Source organism: Rhinoraja longicauda, chromosome 43 (genome assembly GCF_053455715.1).
Source record: "Rhinoraja longicauda isolate Sanriku21f chromosome 43, sRhiLon1.1, whole genome shotgun sequence".
Lineage (NCBI taxonomy): Eukaryota > Metazoa > Chordata > Chondrichthyes > Rajiformes > Arhynchobatidae > Rhinoraja > Rhinoraja longicauda.
Genome location: NC_135995.1, coordinates 3,927,594 through 3,941,340, shown reverse-complemented (window position 1 = coordinate 3,941,340; position 13,747 = coordinate 3,927,594). Strand labels below are relative to the sequence as shown.

The 13,747-nt window shown below is 47.2% G+C and overlaps 1 long non-coding RNA gene across 1 annotated transcript; it reads right to left on the bottom strand.

The window, feature by feature from the left end:
* On the bottom strand, positions 1–10,631 carry LOC144612098 (uncharacterized). Its single transcript, XR_013549626.1, has 3 exons — positions 10,270–10,631; positions 7,586–7,815; positions 1–3,417 (listed from the first exon to the last, which is right to left on the bottom strand). It is a non-coding gene; the product is annotated as an uncharacterized LOC144612098 (long non-coding RNA).
* Between the last annotated feature and the right edge of the window lie 3,116 nt (positions 10,632–13,747).

Sequence of the window (13,747 nt, the reverse complement as noted above, 5' to 3'; positions counted from 1 at the left end):
CAAGTTTCTGATTTCACGTCACCACTCATCAGCTCAATGTACATTCCTGTCATTTCAACATGGTTTCTGAGATTTACCTTCTCTCATATTCCACAAAATGATTTCCTGAGCTAAAATTATTCATCACAATTGCTCACATGGAACATTATATTATTAGGGCCAACTCAACCTTGTCTTGCATTTGATAAAGTTCAGTTTAGATACAAACCATGAAATCACTATTCGGTATTGTATGCTTTATTAAATTTCTTGTCTCTTTGCATGGTCTTAATTCATCTGCCATGTTATAAATGCATCATTAATTCACATAATAGACTGTTACATTTATCCTTCAAAACGCTTTTCTTGGAGATGACTCCATGCACCACAGCACTGTTACCATTAAACATGCTCTCCACATTCCATCATGCTGGTTATTATCAAATCATAATTATACTCTCTGGTCAGGATTACTCTCCTGAAGTTTAGAAATATCCACGCAGCTGAATTCGGCTGGTGTTTTGAATTAAACAGCAGCATCTTTATAGCGACCCATTACACATATCATGAAGTGATTTTTTAAAACAAATTATGACAAATACCTTTGTATGTCCAAAGTACATAGTTGTCTCTGTTGTGATATTGTAAGGACTACTTTGTTGTATCACAAGGACTACTTTGTTTGCCTGTGTAGTAACGTGTACATAAGAGAATGAGGTGATTTGGTGGTCACTCTGGTTCCAGGTGGCCATGGAATAAACAGCCTGGATTTAAGCTCCAGCCTTTAAACCTTTTAAGCACGTGTACTTGTGGTCAGTCCAGGGTCATAACAAAGGTATAACAGACCACGAAGTACAACAGTCTCCACCAGAAAGACTTTGGGATCTACAAGCGTGGAAACGACTAAAGAGGCAGAAAAGAGAAGTTATAATTTAAGAAATAAGGAGAGGATAATTTACACAGAAGAACGGGAGCTCCACGATGAGGATTACATTTGTATGTCCAAAGTAACCAATCTACTTCTTCAGAGCAACCATATTTCATTAGGAGCATTTTAGTGATGGCACGGTGCATTGGCAGCCAGGTCAATGGTGGAACAATGCAGCCTTTGGTTCAAGAGCACAGACGTGTTCGCTCATGGACTGATTTTTCTTTAAAAATGAATCACAATTACTTTTCGTAACAATTGTCGTTCACTTCTGGAATTTTGTCACATTGGAATCCGACCTTGATTATTTGTAAAATACAGAGATTTGAGGAGAGTGTGGTTCATGTCCAATTTAGGCAAGGCTCTTTGCTGTGTACATTCAGGCATTATCAAGGATGTGAAAGTGTTTTGAACTAAACGGCGCCATCTTACCCCAACATATTCATGGTGACCCAATACAAACATCATGAAGGGATTCTTTACAAATTGGCTAGTTAATCCCTCACATTTTGAATGCTTCCTCAGAAGTGTAACTTTGGAAAAAGTATTTTTGTCAACATCTTCTGTACAGCATCTGCATCATGGTAGTATTATATTCTGAAATACTTCTACTAGCCCCGACCCAGAGTCGATTGCTCGGCGCAGGGGAACCGAGATCCCTCCCCCGATGCAGGAGCTTGATCGCCCCGACCACCGGCTACGGGAGTCAAGATTGTCCCGTCAACGTAAGGCGTGAGGCCCCCGACCGCTCGAGGACAAAGATGGGAAGAGATTGAACTTTTTTTCACCTTCCATCACAGTGAGGAATGTGGAGGAGTCACTGTGGTGGATGTTCATGTTAAAATGAATTTTGTGAGTTCCTTATACGGCACTTAAGAAGGCATCCTGAACCCTCCAGACCAACGCCAGCTGGACAACCTTCTTCCTCCAGAGGAAACCCAGATTCACAACGTAAATGTGGGCAGAGTCTGTTCACACCATCTAATGGAAGGAATGGAATTGGGAAATCTGGTGATATCCAAGGACGAATAAAGGAGACGGCATGAATGTGCAGAATGTGGGAAGTGTTTCACACACGCAGGTCACCTCCACCGACATTGGAGAGAGACCGGACAAATGTTCTGACTGTGGGAAGAGATTTTCTTATCTCCGTCAGCAGAAAGCTCACACCTGCCTTGAAACGTGCCCCATGTGCAGGAATGTCTTTAAGGACACCGCAGCTTTCACTGTTCACCTGTGTTAAACAGTAACACAGAGAAAGGTCACCAATTTTCAGTGTTATTATTTCCTTTATATTATTTCATTTTATATTATTTCAGTTCTTTCCCGTTGGAATTATTTGAGCAATTATTTGTTTTCCAACAGTATTAATATTGGGACTTGTTGTATTTCCCTCTCCATGGTGATACTTTATGTGGAGAAGTCTGGAGTATAAGGGATGGGTCCATGGTTTCCCATTCCCTGCGAGAATTGGGGACCAGGGATGGGTATCATTGTCGTATGTCCGACCCTCTCCAGACTGCATCGACCGACTGCGATAAACTGCCCTACCAGGTATATTCTGACTGTGTGGGATCGCTGCTGTTGTGATGCAGTCTGGTTATCGCACTGTGTTCATCAACAGAAGCCGTACAAATGTTCTGACTGTGGGAAGAGCTTCACATACTCAGCGGTCCTCCAGAAAAACCAGCGGATCCATACTGGCCACATAAATGCACAGACTGGGCAACGTTTCACTGAGCAGGGACCTCCAATGACAGCAGTGGATCCACACAGGAGGAGCCATAAAAAAGCCGACCATGGGAAATGGTTCAGTGAACAGGGACCTTCAGTGGATGCACACTGGCGAGAGGCCGTTTAAATGCACAGATTGGGAAGAATTTTACACGGATAGATCACCTCCAGCAATACCAGTGGACCCACACCACAGGGAGGCCTTGTGAATGTTCACACTGTGGGAAGAGTTTCACACAGGCAGGGACCTTCCAGTAACATCGACAAATCCACATCGGAGAGAGGCAGATTGAATGTAAATGTTCAGATTATACGAAGAGTTTCACACGAATAGATCATCTCCAGTGACATCAGCAGATCCACGACTAGAGGCCGTGTAAATGTTCAGGCTGCGGGAAGAGTTTCACACGAGCTGGGACCCTCCACCTACACCAGTGGACCCACACCGGAGAAAGGCAGTGCAAATGCAGTGTGCAAGAAAGGTTTCAGAGTCCAGCTCCCTCCATCAACACCAGAGGACCTACACAGGATAGACGCTGTAGTAAGAGTTTCACAGACTGCATGAATGTGCAGATTGTGGGAAGACCTTCGCAGGGGCAGGGACCCTCCACCAACAGCACTGGACCAACACCGGAGAGAGGCCGTACAAATGTTCTCACTGTGGGAAGAGCATTCCTTATCTCCGTCAGCAGAAAGCTGACACCTGCCTTGAAACGTGCTCCGTGTGCGGGGCATGTCTTTAAAAATTCAGCAACTTGCACTGTGCTTCTGAGAGCCTGTGTTGAACAGAAACACAGAAAAAGGTCACCAATTTTCAGTGTTATTATTTCCTTTATATTATTTCATTTTATATTATTTCAGTTCTTTCCCTTTGAATTACTTCGCGTAACTATTTGTTTTCCAACAGTATTAATATTGGCACTTGCTGTATTTCCCTCTTTATGATGATACTTTGTGTGGAGAAGTCTGGGGTATAAGGGATGGGTCCATGGTTTCCCACTCCCTGTGTGAATTGGGGACCAGGGACGGGTATCGTTGCCGCATGTCCGACCCTCTCTAGACTGCATCTACCGACTGGGATAAAGTGCCGCCACTGGGATATTCTGACTGTGCCGGATCGCTGGGATCGGGGCTGTTGTCATGCAGTCTGGTTATCGTACTGGGTTCATCAACTCGGTGATTGATAAATCAACCCTTTTATTGTTGCGGCAAGTCAGGAGTGACCCAAAGAGACTGTCATTCCTGCCGTCACTGCACTGTTGCATTTACCACGGCAGAGTTCCTTACAAGGCACTTACGAAGGCACCCTGAACCCTCTAGACTAACGTCAGCTGGACAACCCTGTTCCTCCAGAGTGAACACAGATCCACAATGTAAACTTGAGCAGCGTCCTTTCACACCATCTGACGGAAAGAGTGGAATTGGAAAATCAGGTGATACTCAAGCATGGACAAATGAGAGACGGCATGAATGTGCAGAATGGGGGAAGAGTTTCACATGGGCAAGGCACCTCCACCAACACCAGTGAACCCACACCGGAGAGAAGCCGCACAAATGTTCTGACCTGGGAAGAACTTCAGATACTCAGGAATCCTCCAGAAATGCCAAAGGATCCACTCTGGTTGTCAGAGTCCAGTAATACTCATAAATCTGGTGCACTTGGGAGTTTGCTGCTGGATGGCCGATTTTTTAGGCTGTTGCATGTTGTCCACATTGTTCAGTTTAGTTTAGAGAGCCCATCGAATCCGCACCGACCTGCAATCCCTGCCCATTAACTATCCTACACACACTAGGGACAGTTTACATTGATACCCAGCCAATTAACCAACAAACATGTACGTCTTTGAAGTAGCGGGAGAAAACGAAAGATCCCGGAAAAAAACCCCACAGAGGTCACAGACAAACCCATAGTCAAGATAGAACCCGGGTCTCTGGCATTGCGAGGCAGCAACTCTACCGCTGCCCCACTGTGAAACCGTTCAAATTGTTCCAATGAAGCAGACAAAATCTTTTGGAACAGCACCACGTCTGAGTGTGGTGCAGTCCTTGAGGTCATCATTAATATGGACAATTTCAGATAACCAGCCTTTCCAGTTTGTATCAGAACTGGCCACATCATCTGACTGCATCCAGTTCTGATCAACGGTCATTGATCTGAAAAAGCATTTTTCAGAAGACATTTGAACATGGATAAGAAAGGTCAGAGGGCTATGGGCCAAACGTGGGCAAATAGAATCAGTGTAGAGGAGGCATCTGGGTCAGCATGGTCAAAGTTGGGCCAAAGGGCCCGTTTCTATACGGCCTTGAAACATGAACTGTTTCTTTCTCCACAAGATGCTGCCCGACCGGCTGAGTATTTAGAGCATTTCCTGTCATTATTTATTTGTTCTGTCTTCGTCTTTATTCGTTGCCCAGCCCCGAGTTGACTTATTTGAGGTGTAGGTCGTCCCCAGCTTAGGAACACACTAAAGTGCAGTCCATACTCGACTGAGTGTTATCGTCCGGGTTCCCAATCTACAATATTGAAACTACTGAGGCTTGTCTATCAGATCACAGCGCTATTACTTTTGATGCATCTCTGCCTTTATCTCATCTCCCTGTTCGCTACTCCCGCTACATAAATGCACTGACTGCCAGTAAGTTCTCCGAGGCTCTCATAGCTGCCCCCAACATCTGCACTATTGAGGCTTCTCCCCCCCATCTCAGCACTGAGGATCTCATCTCTTTATTTAACACCACTTGCTCTTCCATCCTGGATTCTGTTGCTCCTCTTAAAATGAAAAAGCCTAAGCCCAAAGGTCAGCCTTGGCACAATGACACCACCAGAGCCCTAAGAAGGGAGTGCAGAAAATCAGAACGGAGGTGGAAATCTGATAAGCTTCAAATTTCCTTCGAAATTCTGAGAAACAATCTTCTCAAATACCAGGAAACAGTAAAGTCTGAGAGAGCACATTACTTTTCTGACCTTATCTCCAAAAACTCTCAAAATTCCAAGATCCTATTTAGCACTATTACCTCTGTCATATGTCCCTCCCCCAGTACCAGCTTAGTTTGGGTCCCCTGCTAAGTGCGAAGAATTCTCTAAATTTTTCACCAGCAAAGTCGTGAACATTAGAATGAATATTTCCCCTCCCACCCGTGACCTAGCTGTCTCACTGGTCTTTGCTCATCTAAATTGGACTATTTCCAACCCATCACTCTATCCTCCCTTGCAAAGCTTGTGTCCACCATGAAACCTGCAACCTGCCCCCTTGACGCTGTCCCCACTACCCTTCTGAAGGATGTCATTGCAATAGCCGGTCCCAGTATCCTCTCTATCATCAACAGTTCTCTGGCCACTGGCACCGTTCCAACCTGTTTCAAGCACGCGGTGGTCCAGCCCCTCCTGAAAAAACCTAACTTAGACCCCACCTTACCTAGCAACTACAGGCCCATTTCCAAACTGCCATTCCTGTCAAAAGTCCTTGAAAAGGCAATTCTAAATCAATTAATGCCTTACCTACACCAAAATACAATCCTGGAAGGTTTCCAGTCAGGTTTCAGGGCCCACCACAGCACAGAGTCTGCCTTGTTGAAGGTACACAACGACCTGCTTCTCGCCATCGACACCGGCGACTGTGCTATCTTGCTCCTTCTCGACCTCACCGCGGCGTTTGATACAGTGGATCACACCATCCTTATTGACCGTCTCCGGTACGGGGTTGGCGTTGATGGCACTGCCCTGAGTTGGTTCATTTCCTACCTCAAAAATAGGAGTTTCTCCATAAACATAGGCAATTATTCCTCTTCCCCAGCTAGCCTCTCCTGCGGGGTTCCACAAGGCTCCATCCTAGGCCCCATTCTCTTCTCTCTATACATGCTCCCCCTCGGCCAAATCATTCAAAGGCACGGCATTTCTTTCCACTGCTATGCGGATGACACACAACTTTATCTCCCCCTGAAACCCAACAACCGGTCAAATTTAATCAGCCCCATGCACTGCCTTGAGGACATAAAATGTGGATGGCACAGAACTTCCTTCAACTAAACGAGAGCAAGTCTGAGGTCATCCTATTCGGCCCCCCCGACTCCATCAAAACGATAACAGGCAGCCTTGGAAGCCTATCCCCCCTGGTCAAACCGCACGTCAAAAACCTGGGCCTGATATTTGACTCGGCATTAAAATTTGACAGGCAAGTAAATGCTGTGCTAAAGGCCAGCTTCTTCCAGCTTCGTACCATAGTGAAAATCAAACCATTCCTCAAATCTGACGACACTGAAAAAATCATTCATGCATTCATTTCCTCCCGCTTAGACTACTGCAACTCCCTATACACTGGGATCAGTCAATCATCCCTGTCCCGCCTACAATTGGTCCAAAACGCCGCAGCGAGACTCCTGACGCGTACCCGTAAAAGGGAGCACATCACCCCGATCCTGGCCTCTCTCCACTGGCTCCCAGTAAGGTACAGAATCAATTTCAAGCTCCTCCTAATCACATATAAAGCCCTGAACGGGCTTGCCCCCCCTTATATCAAAAATCTTCTATCCCACCACTCTATCTCCAGGTCCCTCAGGTCGGCCGATATGGGGCTACTCACTATCCCGCGGTCTAGGCTTAAGCTCAGGGGTGACCGCGCTTTTGCGGTTGCAGCTCCAAGACTGTGGAACAGCATCCCTCTCCCCATCAGAACTGCCGCCTCCATCGACTCCTTTAAGTCCAGGCTCAAAACCTATTTCTACTCCCTAGCGTTTGAGGCCCTCTGAGGGGGCGCTGTGGACTGTTTATGTATTGTGCTGTTATGTTTATGTGCCATTTAGTTGTTCGTTTATTAGTACCTGAACTGATGTACAGCACTTTGGTCAACGTGGGTTGTGTTTAAATGTGCTATACAAATAAAATTGACTTGACTTGACTTGACAAATACATGAGCGAGTGTGTGGGAGACGATGGGATAGATTTACCGGCTGCTGCGGGCCTGCAGGTATCTTCTGCCGTGTGGGAGCTCTGTTCACGGCCGCATGTTGGGAACGGTTCCCAGGAAGGAATCCTGCCGTAACCGGGGGGAACGTCCTTCACCGTCTCCAAAGCAACTTCTTGATGCATCTAATGCATGTGTTCTGTCCCAGGCCAGCTGTGTGCTTCCAACACAACACCACATCTCAGTCACAACTGGTACTCTGACTTCCACAGTCTGCAAGTTTCAAACATCACAGTTTCAGCACAACCTCACCATACACCCAATTAACACATGTTGTATGAAGGAAGGACCTGCAGATGCTGGTTTAAACCGAAGTTAGGCACAAAAAGCTGGAGTAACTCAGTGGGTCAGACAGCATCTCTGGAGAGAAAGAATGGGTGTCGTTTCAGGTCGAGAACCTACTTCAGACTGATCGGTTCGAGACCATTCTTCAGACTGATGAAGGGTCTCGACCCGAAGCGTCACCCATTCCTTCTCTCCAGAGATGTTGCCTGTCCCGCTGAGTTACTCCAGCATTGTGTGTCTATCTTCGGTTTAAACCAGCATCTGCAGACCGCTGGGTTGCAAGCTGCCCAGGCGAAATATGAAGTGTTGTTCCTCCAATTTGCGTTTGGCCTCACTCTGACAATGGAGGAGTCCAGGACAGAAAGGTCAGTGTGGAAATGGGAAGGGGCAGTAAAGTGTTTGGCAACTGGGAGATCAGGTAGGCCCCTGGCACAAATACATATTGTATTGTACATATTCCATTGTAGCAACAACAGAAACACAGTGCAGGAACAGGCCCTTTGGCCCACAATGTCTGTGCCAAACATGATGCCAAGTTGAACATGATCCATATCCCTCCAATCCCAGCATATCCATGTGCCTTTCCAAAAGCCTCTCAAACATCACTATTGTATCAGCTTCTATCACCACTTCTGGCAGTGTGTTCCAGGCACCCACTACGCTGTGTAATAAAAATCTTTCCCAGCACATCTCCTTTAAACATCTCTTTTTGACCTTAAAGTTTCCCCTCCGGTCTTTGAACTTTCATCAACCTTCACTCTCATAATTTGATTTACTCTCAAAGATGCCTCTCATAATTTGATTTACTTCTATCAGGGCTGCCCACAGCCTCTGACGCTCCAGGGAAAACAATCCAAGGGTTTCCAACCTCTCCTTGTAGCTGATCCCCACTAATCCAGGCAGCATAACAATATTAAAACACTGAGTGATACCAGCAATATTTAAAACATTTGAATATTTTACTGTTCACTTCAGCTACCTCTTATACATCCCACTGACTAATGTATTAGAAATAGGTTCAAACATTAAGACCTTTCTGTCATGGGCTCCTCCAGTGCCATAGTGAGGCCCACTGGAAATTGGAGGAACAACACCTCATATTTCGCTTGGGCAGCTTGCAGCCCAGCAGTATGAACATAGACTTCTCCAACTTTAGATAGTTCCTCTGTGTCTCTCTTCCCCTCCCCTTCCCAGTTCTCCCTCTAACTTCCTGTCTCCACCTATATCCTTCCTTTGTCCCACCCCCCCTGACATCAGTCTGAAGACGGGTCTCGACCTGAAACATCACCCATTCCTTCTCTCCTGAGATGCTGTCTGACCTGCTGAGTTACTCCAGCATTTTGTGAATAAACATTAAGGAGACTTGTTCCAGACGATTATCAGTGACATATTGCATTGCATGTTATGAAATATCAATTAACTACAACAATTTTTGTACTGTTGGATTAATTTCAGGAGAATTACTTTTCCTAACGTGCTGCTTTCTGCTAACTTACTGTTCAGAGCAGATAAAATAGGGCAGTACTAGCGCCAGAGACCTGGGTTCAATCCTGTGTATGGGTGCTGTCTGTACGGAGTTTGTACGTTCTCCCCTTGACCTTGGCCAAAGGCTAAGATAGGGTGGATGTGGGGACGAAGTTTCCACTAGAGTCGAGGACTAGAGGTCACAGCCTCAGAATTAAAGGACGTTTCTTTAGGAAGGAGATGAGAAGGAATTTATGTAGTCAGAGGGTGGTGGATCTTGGAATTCTTTGCCACAGAAGGCTGTGGAGGCCAAGTCAATGGATATTTATAAAGCATAGACAGATTCTTGATTAGTACGGGTGTCAGGGGTTATGGGGAGAAGCCAGTTGAATGGGGGTAGGAGAGAGAGATAGATCAGCCAGGATTGAATGGCGGAATAGACTTGATGGGCCGAATGGCCTAATTCTGCTCCTATCACTTATGACCTGCGTGGGTTTCCTCCAAGATCTTCTGTTTCCTCCCCCACACCAAAGATGAACAGGTTTTGTAGGTTAATTGGTTTAGTATAAGTGTAAATTGTCCCGAGTGTGTGGGGATCGCTGGTCAGCGCAGACTCGAAAATTTAAAAAAACATTCAGCAGGTTAGACAACACAATTGTGTAAAAATAACCAGTTCAGTTTGGGATCAGAGACCCTTCACCAGAGTAGGAATGAGCAAAAAAGGCAAGTTGTTTTTCAGTTGCAGAGAGTGGTTGGGGTGGATTGATGGATTAAAGGGGAAATCTCTGATGGTGCAAGAACAGACGAGAAAACGTAGTATTTGGAGTCAGCAATTAGAATAAGATGATGGTACAAGGAACCGCAGACCAGACTAGACTAACAGAACAATAAAACGGACGTGTATGAGATTAAACTCACCCAGAGGGTGGTTGCAATAATGGGACACGCTGCCTGTGGTGATGGTGGAGGCTTGAACTTCCCTGCAGCTGCAGCAGGCTGCTCCACTGCCAGCCGGGTGCTCCACTGCAGGGGGCTGCTGTACTGCAGGGAGATGCTTCACTGCACCTGCTGCTCCACTGCAGGAGATCCTCCACAGCAGGGAGCTGATGCACATCATCGGGAGCAGCTCCATTGCAACACCAGCTCCGTTGCAAGGAGCTATTCCACTGCAGGGAGCCATTCCATTGCGGGAGCTGCTTCACTGCAGCAGCTGCCGCTCGAGTACCGGTCGCCCTGAAGTGGACAGCTCGAGCCCCGTCGCGAGTCTCCCGCCATCTTCGCTTTCGTGCCGCAGGGGGGGGGGGCTCGGCGTCAACGTCAACGCACGTCAGCCCTCCCCAGCAGTGCGCCTGCGTCGCTCTCTCTCTCCCCCTCCCCCCACCACCCCTCTGGTTGAAGCGAGGTTTAGACGAGGTGAGGTTCAGTTGAGGTAAAGTTTAGTCGGGAGGTTTAGTTGAGGTGAGGTGGGGTTTAGCCAAGGCGGTTCAGTGAGGTGTGAGGTAAAGTTTAGCAGAGGTGAGGGTTTAGTTGAGGTGTGGGGTTTAGTCAAGGTGAGGTTTAGTTGAGGTAAAGTTTAATCGGGAGGTGGGAGGTTTAGTTGAGGTAAAGTGTAGTTGAGGTGCAGTTTAGTGAGGTGCAGTTTAATGAGGTGCAGTTTAGTGAGGTGCAGTTTAGTGAGGTGCAGCTTAGTGAGGTGCAGCTTAGTGAGGTGTTGGGGTTTAGTCGAGGGAAGGGGTTTAGTCGAGGGAAGGGGATTAGTGAAATTTAGTTAATTGCGTTTTAGTTGAGGTGAGGTTTAGAAGGGGTGAGGTTTAGGTGTGAGGTGGAGTTTAGTCGTGAGGTGGGAGGTTTAGTTGAGGTAAAGTTTAGTCGAGGCTAGGATTGGGTGTGAGGTGAAGTTTAGTCGAGGCAGGGGTTTAGTTGAGGCAGGGGTTTAGTCAAGGTGGGGTTTAGGTTGAGGTGTGGTTTAAGAATGAGGAGATTAGTCATGAGGTGTGAGGTTTAGTGGAGGTAAGGGGTTTAGTGGTTTAGGTGCGAGGTGAAATATAGTAGGTAGGTGTGTTTAGTTGAGATAAAGTTTAGGTGAGGCAAGGACATAGTTGAAGTGTGAGGTTTAGCTGAGGTGAGGTTTGGCTGAGGTGAGGTTTAGCTGAGGTGAGGTTTGGCTGAGGTGGGGTTTGGCTGAGGTGGGGTTTGGCTGAGGTGGGGTTTAGTCAAAGTGAGGTTTAGGTGTGAGTAGTTGTTTAGTAGTGAGGTGTGATGTTTAGTCGAGGTGAAGTTTAGTCGGCGTGAGGTTTAGTTGAGAGGTGTTTAATTGAACCAAGGTATAGTGAGGTGTGAAATTTAGCTGAGGTGAGGTTTAGCTGAGGTGAAGTTTGGTCGCGGCACAGTTTAGTGTGTTGAGGTTTAGGTGTGAGGTGAAGTTTAGGCGAGGCGAGGTTTGGTAGTGAGGTTTAGTTGATGCAAGGGGTTTAGTCCTGGCGAGGGGCTTAGTCGAGGTGTAGAAGTGAGCGCAGGTGAGATGAGGAGAAGTAGGTATCTGAGCTCGGGAGGAGAGACAGGTGCTGCTGAAGGAGACGAGACCATGTCTGGGATGCAGGGCTTAAGAGGTGAATCTCCAGGGAGCTTTGATATGGAGAGCGGGCAGAAGATGCCGGATAAATGTCCTCTAGGAGGCCTGGAAATGGGGAAGATGTTGTTGCTCCTTCTCAGACCATCGCAACCCCAGGAATTGGTGTCGGTGAGGAGTGGATGAGTTCCCTGTGCTCTGGAGGGGATCACTGACATTAATATTGATCTGGGAGGCCATTTAAACCATCTCCCTCATCCTTCTAGTTGTCTGTCTCCATCTGGCAACTTTCCTCAGCTGTGAGGAAAGAATATTAACCTGAAACATTCACTCTGTTTCAGGCAGATCACGCCTGACCTGCACTCGAAATGCAGTTTCCTCTCTTACTGTGATATGGTTTATTACTTCTTGGAATCAATAATGTGTTGATCTTGCTGGAATGCAATTAACAGCTGATTTCTTTCAACCCTGGAAAAAAATTCACTATATTCTGAGAGAAGAAAGATCTCATTTCTATCCTGAAGAAGTTACCCTTTAATTTTGTTGTGATTCATTATCCTGGAAATGTCCTGTATTAAATAAAAAAATGATATTTTTTAATCTGTTTTGAAATTAATATCTGATAATTAAGATTATGCTCCAAAGTGTATCAGGTACAATGTTTGTTTTTCCAGGATCCTGACCATTTCAAAGTAATTAGAAACATAGAAAATAGGTGCAGGAGTAGGCCATTCGGCCCTTCGAGCCTGCACCGCCATTCAATATGATCATGGCTGATCATCCAGCTCAGTAGCCTGTACCTGCCTTCTCTCCATACTCCCTGATCCCTTTAGCAAAAAGGGCCACATCTAACTCCCTCTTAAATATAGCCAATGAACTGGCCTCAACTACCTTCTGTGGCAGAGAATTCCACAGACTCACCACTCTGTGTGAAGAAATGTTTTCTCATCTCGGTCCTAAAAGACTTCCCCCTTATCCTTAAGCTGTGACCCCTGGTTCTGGAAATTGCTGACTATTTTACCAAGAAAGAGTTTGAAGAAATAAGTGACTGGGAGAAGCTCCATTCCAAGAATGTGAAGCGCAATTACGAAGCCATTCTTGCCGTTGGTTTGTACAAAATATTATATTGTGGCGCGTCGAGAGAGGCCCGAAATAAAGGTGAGGAGCCGGGTATTTTGGGGCGTTCGGTTTATTTCTCAGTTATCAGGCTGGGCGAGTGCTGGAAAGGCTTCGCGCCCAAAACTTTGTCCTTATATACCTAATACAGGACCGCCCCCCTGGACTGGTCCATTCCCGTGCCGAGGGGTCGGTAGTGGTATGGTATGGCCTGACCCTTGGGAGCTGGCACAGGACCCCCCCCCCCAGAACCGGAGGCACGAACCGCACTGGTGGTCGCACAACCCGACCGGACCGCGTACGGAAATCGGTCGACAGAGGGGCCGGCAGAGGCACAGTTGGAGGGACAGTTCGAGAAACAGGTGGTGGGACCCGCAAAGGTGGGCGACCTCGTGGCCGAGGCTGGGCAACCTGCACGGTTGGTCGATGTCCAAGTGGGCCGGCTTCAGGTGGTCAATTGACATGGCCTCCGGCCGGCCCCCCGTGTCCAAGACAAAGGTTGTCTGTCCGTGCTCCAGCACCCGGTATGGGCCCTCATACGGCCGCTGGAGCGGCGTCCGGTGGGCGTCACGGCGCAGGAACACAAAGGCGCAGTCCCGGAGGGCCGATGGCACGTAAGGGCAGAATGTCCCTCTCGCTCTCGAAAGCGCTGTAGGGTGGATGAGGGTGGTTCCTCTCGCCCCGGCAACGAGGGCACGAACTCCCCGGGCA